This window comes from Urtica dioica, chromosome 7, assembly GCF_054948205.1.
Source record: "Urtica dioica subsp. dioica isolate 48M chromosome 7, U.dioica_male_clone48M_v1_H2, whole genome shotgun sequence".
Classification (NCBI taxonomy): Eukaryota; Viridiplantae; Streptophyta; class Magnoliopsida; order Rosales; family Urticaceae; genus Urtica; species Urtica dioica.
In genome coordinates, this window is record NC_142762.1 from 12,847,410 (window position 1) to 12,858,541 (window position 11,132).

General features: G+C 35.7%; 1 long non-coding RNA gene across 1 annotated transcript; it reads right to left on the reverse strand.

Annotated features, from left to right (window-relative positions):
- Positions 1–286: 286 nt before the first annotated feature.
- On the reverse strand, positions 287–1,986 carry LOC149390248 (uncharacterized). Its single transcript, XR_016300067.1, has 2 exons — positions 1,663–1,986; positions 287–668 (listed from the first exon to the last, which is right to left on the reverse strand). It is a non-coding gene; the product is annotated as an uncharacterized LOC149390248 (long non-coding RNA).
- Between the last annotated feature and the right edge of the window lie 9,146 nt (positions 1,987–11,132).

Sequence of the window (11,132 nt, forward strand, 5' to 3'; positions counted from 1 at the left end):
ACTGTTGGCACATCCTGAAGCATCGAGAGAACTAGAATCCAAAGTTGAAACTTCGTTAGTTAATCGATTCGAAAATTTTGAAGAGAGTAAGGTTCGTTGTTGGGATTCGTTGCGAGTCGGTTTGGGGTTCGAGAATTTAATTTACTAATTTTCCGGTCTTTCATAAATCAAAATTATTTTAGACCCGTACGTGTTCGTATCGAAGAAATAGTAAGAAATAAAATCCAACAATTATTTTTAACGAGTCTCAAATAAATAATTAATCAGAAATCATACAAACCGAGAATTCTAAAATAATAAACTGAAATTAAATTCCCAAACATCTTTTAAGTAATTAATTCACAATTATTTAACATAATATCCAAACAATAAGACCTACGATCTAACTCAAATTCTCAACACTATAAAGCGATTACACGACTCACAAGTGAGATCGAGATCCACTCTTTTCTGAATTCTTTGCAGTGGGATGTGTCTATTTATCTATCTCTTGACTCGAAATGGGAGCATGTTTGAAAAAGGCCTACGCTGAATTGAATATGGCGCTTTCCTCTGTACCTATTGGTTGAAATGCCAAGTCATTTCGATACCAATGAGAACTCCAAGGAAAAGAAACTTTCGGCTTCGTTGCGTTCGGTTCCGCCGGCTCTTGCTCGTTCCGACTCGATCTATAAATAAGCTGTGAAATTCAGAAAACGAGCATCGAATCCTAAAATTCCAGTTCTCGGTCTCATTCTGAGATCCGAGAGATTCTCGACCTAGGCGACGAACCAATCTCAAACAACTGACAATTTCCAAATCCAAACCAAACTAAACCAACATCGAACATCAATTCTCAAATTAATACCGAAAACGAAACAACCAACTCGAGCAAATCCGAAATCGAACTAACCAAATCTCAACATTAATTCCTCAAATCACATAACCATGTCAAACAAAATCAAACTCAATCCTCATATTCTCAGATTCGATGTTCACTTCTCATTGGGCCGTGTTTCAAAAGAGCGAGTAATTCGACTCAAATTTCGACCGAAACCAACTCGAAACATAACAATCTCAGTTCTTATTTCAGCCAAACAAATCAGACCCAAAGCAGCAAATTATATCACTTCACAAATCAGATTATATAGCCATTATATACAAGAAACAAAATCGGCCAAACCATGAATGAGAGAAACTAAACTCTCGGCCAAACAAACAACGAGCCGACATGTAAAAAAAATTCTGAATCATCATCGAACAACCACCAACCAACCACAACTACAACAACAACACAAATCCATAATTTCCAACCCAAAAACACACGGTCAAGATACATTTCAAAAATCCAAACCCGTCCAAAATCAAAAACAACTTTGAAGAATCAATTTCAATCACAATTCCGAGCACAAAATCAACCCAAGAATCATCAAACACGTTCAGAACTTAAAACCCTCAAATTTCAAATCCATAACCCTAATTCTTGTAAATTCGGCCAAAATTACGTTATAATCACCAAATCCAGCAATTCAACAATCAATAACCATTACCCAACACTTATTTCAACGCTTCAAACTCAAATCAAACTTCAATTTGAAGATTCACACTCGAAATAAGAAAAACCCCAATCTTGAATAATGAACCCTAATTTTCGGATTCCAAATTTGGGAAGAAATTTCTTGCCTAATTTGGTGAATTAGTTTTCTCCGGTGCTCCTCCTCTCTATTTTTGGCAATTATCTTCGGTCCGGTGTCCTCGACGGCTCTCGGCGGTCGTTTCTCCTCGGCCAGAGCGCGCGCGCGGTGTGGCTGGGTCGCGCGAGAGGGCTGAGCGAGGAAGAAGAAGAAGATGAAGATGACGGAGGTGATGATGGTCGAGGGTGGAGTTGTCGTCGTTGTTGATGTTTGTTTTTTTTTTTTTTTTTTTTTTTTTTTTTCTTTACTTTCTTCTTTCTTGCAGGTTGGCGCGGTGGAGAAGAAGGGAAGAGGAAGAAGAATCGAAGAAGGAGATAATGAGGAGAGAGAAACGAAATGGGTATTTATATGAGTAAGTTTTTGGTATTTACTCATTTAAATCCTTTTCTCTCATTACCTCAAACTGATCCCACTTTCAAAATTCATTTCAAATGGGTCCTGCAAATTGTTACAATCATATCCTTCATCACATAATTATTAAATTAGAACGGATTTTAATCTAATGATTAAACCAAGAATCTTCTCGTTTGTTCTCGATTAATTTAAATATATTTAAGGTTTCTCCGAAATAATTCTCATTCTTGAGAATCTACTTCTTAAATTAATTTCCATAATATTTCTTCAGAAACTAATTTATTATTTGGACGAACTCGATAAATCCTTTATTTACTCCGAGATTTTCCATACCTTAAAATATTTTAAATTAATTCGATAAACTTATAGAACCATCACTCCCTCAAGAATTTAATTGTAGAAACATAAGCTCGTTTATTAAACTTGAATTTACAGGTCGAGTTATTCAAAAGTTTATCCTTTACAATGAAAAACTGCCCCTATTTTGCATTTTGTGTGGACAGCTCTCAAAATCGTTGAAAGAATGTCCTACGGCCTCGACAAAGGACGTTGGTGACAAACGAGACCTTCTATTTGGCATTTTCCTATTTGGGTTGTCTTTTCATTCTCGACGTAAGAAAAACCCTCATGTGACGACCCCAAGACATCGACGTTACCCTGATCATCAATCGAGAAATAATGGTGAATAAGAGAACTGTTGGAAAGTTAGAAGTTGGCATCAAACACGAACAATCGCTTTGATAGGTGGTTGGTATCAAACACAAACAATTGCTTTGATACCAACTGTTGGGGAATATTAGTGGGTATTAGACATGACCGATTGCTTTAAACCAATTGTTGGGTAAAACAAAAGTTGTTAGTATCGGACACGAAAAATTGCTCCGATGTCATTTGATGGGTATATTACTTCCCTAGGGTTAATTACGGGTCCCATGTATTGAGCACGAACAATCGTTTCAATACTTCTTATTGGGTAACCAATCTCTTAACCCTACATTACGTTTACAAATGCGGAATAGAAGAAACGCGAATGATCGCTAATATTTAACATAAACAATAATTACTAGGATACAAAAAAATTATTCAACAACAACATATCTAATATTTAAGACAAACACAATCAACACAAACCATAAGAGGATTTAGTAATACATGCTTTTTGGCTTAGCCTTAGATATTCCACGCTCCTAGCTTGTGGATCTCCTTGCTTCTCAAATTTCTCGACGGTTCCTTGCTTTTTGGATCTCCAACCTCTCGGACTCCTTGGTGACTCCTTGCTCTTTGGATCTTCGGATCTCCAAGCTCTTGATCTCCTCGGCAGCTCATGGCTCCTTGGATCTCCAAGCCTCTGGATTCCTCGGCAGCTCCTTGCTTCTTGGATCTTCGGATCTTCATGCTCGGGTTGATCGATACCATAGTCTTCCAAGATGTAATCTCCGGAAGGATAGAGACCAAGGTGTGGGCCAATTCTTTTCTCACTAATTACCCCAACAAAGTGTCAGAATAATTCTTTCTTTTAAAAAAAAAAGAGTGGTATGAACAAATTTTCAAATTCCGATAGAGAGCAAAAACGTCCAAGACTAGGGGAGAAGGGCTGCTGAAATTCCAAGATGGAATAAGGCTAAGTTGGGCGAAATTCTAGAGTGAATTATACTTACATGAGAGATTTTTCCAATTCCCAAAGACCCCTATTTATAGCTATCTAGCTTAACCAAAATAGAATATGCACTTTCCTGATTACCTTTGATTTTATTGTAATTAATGTGAGAAATTTATTCTATGTATAGAACAAATCAAATATCTTATAGATACTTTAAAAAATAGAATATCCGGTTCATATCTGATATTTATTTATTTCTCACTTAGAACATATTATTTAGATAACTGCGTAATATGAAATATCTCAATAAATAACATCATTAATGTATTATTTATTTCTCACAATAAGAGATATTGTTCTATTTAAAATAGGATAGTAGAGAATATTTCAATGATACTCTCAATAAAAATATAGTTAATATATTATTTATTTCTCACGATATGATATACTATTTCGTAAAAGGAAAATAAGAAAATATCTCCATGATATTCTGATAAATAATTACTACATTAAATACTCACAAAATCAGATCATATTTAATATATAATATTTATTTCCTATTTGAGAAAAGCCCCAATACAATTGGGCTTTGATCAAACAAATCCAAGGCCCGTGTTCCATGATGTACTACCATATTGGGTCTTGTGGGCTGATGTAAATTTCTCTTTCTCTTTAACAAGTCCATTTAAATCTAAGTGATATTCCGAAATTATTGAAACAATTAATAAATTACTCGTAAAATACTTTATTACGAATGCGGAGGAAATTGCAACCAAGTTGCAGTAGTGAGAGTGTAATCAATTATCTAATTATTACGAGCATCTTTATCCATCTTATCAAAGCGACCTTGGAGACTATGGACCTAGTATCTAAAGTTCCTACGAATCCGAACAAAAAAGATGAAATCTCCGCTTTCTCTTATTCATTAGATTCGTCAATCTCGGTGTTACTCCACAAGATGAGCCGAAACTGCACTCTTCTTGTTACTAGAATTATATTTTACTCGATGTATATATGCATCTATTGATATAGTTAGTACATGAGCTCAATCCTCTTGGTTCAACTCATATCGAGAAAGGTCAACTATTTCATTATATCTTTCTTGATACATATGAGCCCTAAGCATCATTGCTTCCTCAATGAAAGATTATTTCATAACTACTTACTTTGAAAGTGCGCAGAATCAATCGGTTTTGGAATCAACCCTTAGGTGAGTGAGCATTGACATTCTTTCAGGAAGGCTGGTTTCCGTACCTGTGAATTACTTTCCGCTCAGATCATATCCCGAAAATCCCAAGACATAATTTTTCAGGAATCTTCAAGTAGCCATTAATGAATGAGTCAAAGAACCCGATAATACACCCTAAGAGTCCGTGAACACTTCATGATTTAGATTAAGTCTAATTGTGACAATCATAGAGCCCCCGGTTAGTGTGTCATAATGATGTTTAAATGACACATCAACAACTAAAGTCTTTCCGGATCGTACACATACCAAATGTGCAGAATGCTCCCCCAAGTGATCATTCTTTCACTTGTGTTCCACACATATGACTTTAGATCTAACTATCTAGGCATGGATCAATCACCGACCATGTTTTAGCTTACCGCTCGAACTTAGATGCTTGCTTGTAATTTAGTTTATACGGAGGTTATGGATGATAGTTGTTGTTGATGTGAGAAATCACACCAAAGCAGTCACGACAACTTAGACAATTAGATGGATCGATTTATATTTATGATCGGGCCTCAATTCTCCGTTGCAAGACCAAACAGGAAAACTTGAAGAATTTCTATAACAAGTAAAGGTAAGAAAAACCAAATGCAAAGTAAGCTAGGGGCTGTTTATTAAAACTCTAGGAAAGGAAAACTAAAAGTAACGTGCCCGACATAGGCCTAATTATCTTATATTTGTTGTACTAGAGATGAGGTTGCGAGCTCCGGGTTTCGGATGGCACGTCATATGTCAGTTGGAGTTCACTACTATGTTCCAGGACACCTCTCGTTCAAAGACTTATTCGTATGGATAGCGGTTACGGATCGTCCGGACTGACCGGCGGTTATCTCGAGCTGATATTTGAATCTTCTATAGGGCTGGCGATGTTCATGGACCTGTCATGACAAATTCATGGGCTTGGGCCTAACTTCCTTGTGTTGGGCCGAATCCCTCTTATATTATCTTGAGGATGAAGTCCAACATTAGCAGTCAGTCCCCCAGTTTATTAAGTATATATAATAATCATTTTTCTAGTTAGTATTAGACTACCTGGTATTCCACGTGTTTCGATATCTCTGCAACAAGCAAACAATTATATAATATTTTTAAGCCGTAATGATTTAACCTTGAGAAGATCAAGGGGTTTCTTCCGTAGATATACATAAAATATTTGATTTGGTGAGGTACGATTTGACATGATTTGACGACGCATTAAATGTGAGTCTGTTGAGCTTCCGTGGTTATATATTGAGGGGACGTTTCCATCGATCTCTCTTATTTACTCATCTAGTCTCGCGTTGAAGAGAGGTACGTTCCAAAAATTTGCAACTTTTCTTTTGCTTTCTTGCTTTTTTGTCTGCCAGGGTTTCGGTTTCTTGTGTACTGTAGTCGATAAAGGAATGACCTTTTTTTCTTATAGAAAAACCTTGGTTTAAGGCTTCTCTGATGGCATCCTATTCTAGTCCAGCCAAACAATCTAAGCCTAGAAGACACAAGTATTCCCGCAGGGAATTTCTTCATGAGTACCCTTCTTCTGTGCTTAATAGGGCCGATTTAGACCGCATTAGGCGGAGGTTTCACATTCCCGCCGAGGTGCAGCTACTGTTGCCTGGTCCCGGCGACACGACCAAGATCGTAAAAGAGGGCTTTTTGTGCGTCCATGAGATTTTTCTAGAGAAGTGCGGGCTTAGTTTTTCTATCCCTAGGCTTCTTTTGGCATACATGGCTCAGGTGGAAGTAACTCTCCCTCAACTCACTCTGTCCTCTATGAGGATCGTGTGTGGGCTGCTTTGCCTCGCGGAAGAGTTATGGGTCAGTATTTCCTAAACGACATGGTCCGCCTGGACACGACAAAAACGAATTCTCGTCACCACGGGACTTTTCTATTTTTCATGGAAACATGTGATTACCTTCATTCATGGGATTCCTATCCGGGATGATAGATGGGCGGAGAGGTACTTCTATGTCTGGGTTTCCGAGCTTACCGTGGGTAGCTATTCCTTGTTGGTGATAAACCGGGTTGGTATCAGACACGAACAATCGCTCTGACACCATGGGTTGTTGATTATTCACCTTATCATAATAACCTTGCGGAAAAATAATTAATTACGCTATTTTAAGCTAATAAATTTAATGGTTATTAAAACAAGATCTAGTTTTGTTTAAAATATCAACAGTATCCCCTGTGTTTAATCGAAATGCGAGATTTATCCCTTCGATTTCAAGAAATATCATACATATATCCCTTAAGTTTAATATAAATGACATATACCTCCCCTAAAAAATGTTATATTACAAATATCACCCTTTTCGTTTGTTTTTACACAAAATATTTTTTTGAATTCACCAAAATACCCTTAATGAAATAATTTTTTTTTATTTTATACTCTATATACAAAAAAAATAAAAATTAAAAAATTTCTTTATACAAAGTTAAGGATTTTTTTATAAAGAAATATTTTGATTTTTTTTAATAAAATAGTAAATAAATATTTATTCTATTAAGGGTATTTTGGGGAGTTCAAATTATTTTTTTGTAAGAAAATAAATGAAAAGAGTGATATTTGTAATATAAGATTTTTAGGGGAGGTATATGTCATTTATATTAAAATGAAGGGATATGTCTGATATTTCTAGAAATAGAAGGGATAAATCTCGCATTTCGATTAAACACGAGGGATACTCTTGATATTTTCCCTTAATTTAACCATGAGAGCATATGCGTCAAGCAACCAATATAAAGAGACGAGTTATTATAAAACTTACGGGTTTCTCCTTGAGCTTTCAGAATTGGGATCTCCTCGAGCTCCTCATCTTCTTCTCGTCTCGTCTTAGCCTCCCAGCGTCGTCTTCGACGATCAGTCCTCCGGGATGTCTCTGGAACTCTCAGGACCTCTTTGTTTCGCCTTGATGACGCCTTAGTCTTCTGAAATGTAATCTCCAGACGAACAAGAATACAATGTGGCACACTCTGAATCTCACTACGACTCTGATTTATGATTTCAGATCGTACTGTGTTTATGAGAATGGAATCACAGAATTTTGAGGGAGAGGGAGAGAGAGAGAATTTCGTCCACACTAGGTGTGATGGGCGAAATTTTTGCCTCTGCAAAAGTGTATATCTTGCTTCCTCTTAGACCTCTATTTATAGTGGTAGAAATGATATATTCTAGGATGATCCTAGATATATTTAATTCTCTTTTATTCTTTCCTATTATGTAGTTAAGCATGAGCTATTAGATCTTGATAACAAATCCTACTTTTTCTCTCATCCATCAGATCATAATCTAGGATATTTATTTACCTTATTTTTTCTATATTTTAGGAATGTAGATATTAGAGAATAATGATAGGAATCTAGATATTCGAGAATAATGAGGACAATATCTTATTTCCTTATTTAATGGAGAGAATATCTCTACCATTATTATTCTCATAGATATTAGGAAATTAATTATGAGAGAGAATAAAGGATAATATCTTATTTCCGTATTTAATAGAGAGAGAATATCTCTATCATTATTATTCTCTCTCTTATTTAATTAGTTACCACAAATCTAGCAACTAATTAAGGATCGAATATTGAGTAATTAATACCCTAATGTATGCGCCCAACTTAATGCTATTGGGCCTAGGAATTTCGAATGTTACAGTGTCCAGGAGGCCGAACTTAAAATTCAATTAATTATTTACTTGATCCAACAATAAATAATTAATTCCATAATAAATATTTAATTCCGTAAATAGTCAAATTTCCGAATGAATGCTGCTAAACAAGTTACAACTGTGAGATTGTAATAATAATATTTATTATTATCAGAGAGTTCTTATTCATCTTTATCAGGGCCGAATCGGGGGACTACAGAACTAGTAATAGAAGCTTAACAAATCCGATGAAAAGACGAAAAAGTCCTTTCTCTTTTTCTATTGATTCGTCTAATCTTGGTCAAATACTCCACTATGTAAGCCAAGAATAAACCCTCCTTTATAATATAATTATATATACTCATCGTGACGAGTGTCCACTGATCTAGTCAGTTCGTTATCAAGATACTCCAATTAAGTTCAACCCGTATTGAGAAAGGTCAATTATTCTGTTATACCTTTCTTGATACATATATACCCTAAGCATGGTTGCTTTTCCAGCGAAAAATTCTTCCGAACATACATACTTCTGAAGTGTCATCAATCTATCGGTTCTGGAACTAATCCTTAGGTGAGTGAACATTGACCTACTTTCAGGAAGGCTGGATTTCGTATCTTTTAACCACTTCCCACTCGAACCATGTTCCGAAACTCCCAAGACATAACCTGTGATTAGCATGTATAGTAGCATTTTAGCAAATGACTCAAGGAGTTCGGTAACATGATCCTGTGTCCATGATCACTTCAGGATTTAGATCAAGTCTTACTGTGACCATCATAGCGATCCCGATTAGTATGTCGTAACGACAGGTCTACAACCTAAATCTGTCCGGGTCGTACACTTACCACAAGTGTAAAATGCTCGTACGTCGTGATCAACCTTCACTAGTGTTCCGCATATATGACTTTAGATATAGCTGTCCAAGCATGTATCAGTCATCGACCATGTTTTAGCAACACCGTCCAAACTCAGGTGCCCAACACGTGACTCAGTTTAATATAGAGGCTATGGATGATAGTTGCTATTGATTCTGATATTCAGACCTCAACCCACTAATCATAAGATGCTTATAAAGTAAACCATTATTCTATTCAATAATCATTTATGATTTATTCATTATCTCTCGTGGGCAAGAATTCCTAACAATCTCCCACTTGACCAGAGAAGTTAAGGCAATTCCTTTTAGCCATTTATTCTTAGCCATGTAATACAGACAGCTAGAAGTCTGACCAGGATTGAGATTCCCATCATATGGAGTGTCTTCTTAAGCTATTACACTATCGATTTTCTCTCATCAACATATTTCTCGTTTAACATTCTTTAGTTCATGCTACTTTGAAAGTGATCCTTGACTTACCTTTATAAGGTCAAGTTAAGTTGTCCATTAGTAAATCAATTTACTTTAGAACACATTAACAGTTTGCATACAGTTAGATCATACACCAGACTTTACATCTTCTTGATAATAAGTCCCCTATCATAGGTGTACATCCCTTTGGCACCAAGACTAGTTGTACCACGGCATGTTTAAATCTCATCACCACTAACTATATTGTCATGTCATTGAACATATTTTTAAGAACTTTTATTGACCTATTTCCATTACTTGGTTATTACATAGTCGATCCTTATTGGTCGTGCTCATATTAATTATACAGAGGACTCAAGGTTATACTTTATCTATAATAACTAAGTACCTCGCTATTTCCAGAAATCATCGTGTTTTAAATATTTGTTAGATTTCTCGAAAATTGAGCATTGTCAAGGGACTAATGGTTAGCACTTATAATGACAATGTCTTTAGTCTCGTCACTCGAGCTATATACCTTACGTCAATAAGTATATTTGAGATAATATGGAAAGAGCTAGTTGTTTCTAAAACTTAGGTTATAGAAATAGTCAGCTCTGTCAATTTCCTTGTGTCAATCGTTGACATGTGTTTAAAGAGTTACACACATCGATCATTCTCGTAATATCTATTTTATTCAATAAATTCTTAAGTACAATCGTGCTTAGTTTATTTCATTATTGGATCAACCTTTGTGAAGGTTTTAGTAGTTACACTACTTAGATCAATGTCATAAGTTTTTCAGAATTTTATCCACAAGGACAATTCAACTTCCAATTCGAAGACCCAATGAATTAGTTCGTGGTATCAAAAGAGCATTATCGTTGCCAACGTCTCTAATCAAGGGCTCAAACCCCTTTTTTTATCATTAAGCTTATTTAAGCTTGAATGCCTTCATTAACCATTTATAGATTCCTTCTAATCCATTAAGTCGAAGACTTTACTGGCAGACCTACTAAATTGGGTTTATGACATCTTTGAAGTTATTATGATCTTCATGATCAAATATTTCATTGAGTGAAAGATATTGTTGATGGTATTGAGGTGACGAGGATCCTTGCAAGCATGCTCCCACTATTTCATTAACCTTGTTCATAAGGAAAGTATCATTTTCCTTAAGTTCTATTTATCGATTTATCGAACCATGTGGTAAGGTTATTTTAATTATCCTTCTACTCAAATTATTTAATGATAGCAAAATGTCATTATTAATGATGAGCTTGATCCTGTGAAGGATGTTGCTATGCATTGAACAACAAGTGGCTAGATTCGGAACCTCCCACTTAGTTGATGAA